Source organism: Parus major, chromosome 14 (assembly GCF_001522545.3).
Source record: "Parus major isolate Abel chromosome 14, Parus_major1.1, whole genome shotgun sequence".
NCBI lineage: Eukaryota > Metazoa > Chordata > Aves > Passeriformes > Paridae > Parus > Parus major.
In genome coordinates, this window is record NC_031783.1 from 15,425,799 (window position 1) to 15,426,360 (window position 562).

Consider the following 562-nt stretch of genomic DNA (forward strand, 5'->3'; position numbering starts at 1 on the left):
CACTGCTGTGTCCCCTCTGTGTCACTGCTGTGTCCCCTCTGTGCCACTGCTGTGTCCTCTGTGTCACTGCTGTGTCCCCTCTGTGTCACTGCTGTGTCCCCTCTGCCACTGCTGTGTCCCCTCTGCTGTGTCCCCTCTGTGCCACTGCTGTGTCCCCTCTGTGCCACTGCTGTGTCCCCACTGCTGTGCCCCACTGCTGTGTCCCCTCTGCTGTGTCCCCTCTGTGCCAGGGAGCCTCCGGGGCCTCTCCCACCCTGGGTGGGTGCAGCCCATCCTGGGGGTGCCTGTTCTCTGTCCCCATGGAAGGTGGCATTCCCTGGGACCCGGCAGTGCCACAGCTGTGCTGGGACAGGAGAAGTCCATGGTCCTGGTCCCAAATCTGGCTTGCAGGGCTGGAAGCTCCACACGTTCAGCTCCTGGACCCCTTTGTGTTGCAGCCTCTCTGTTTTGTCCTCCTGGGTCTGTCGGTCTTGTTGGGTTTGTCCTCCCTTTCTCTCAAGCTGACCAGGTCTTTCTTTTCTTTAATCCCAACTTTATTTCCACTGACACCAGTGCAGGGGTG

At 60.1% G+C, this 562-nt stretch overlaps 1 protein-coding gene across 2 annotated transcripts in view; it reads left to right on the top strand.

Annotated features, from left to right (window-relative positions):
* Positions 1 to 562, top strand: part of PRKCB (protein kinase C beta) — a 104,750-nt gene that overhangs the window by 91,168 nt on the left and 13,020 nt on the right. The window lies entirely within an intron of this gene.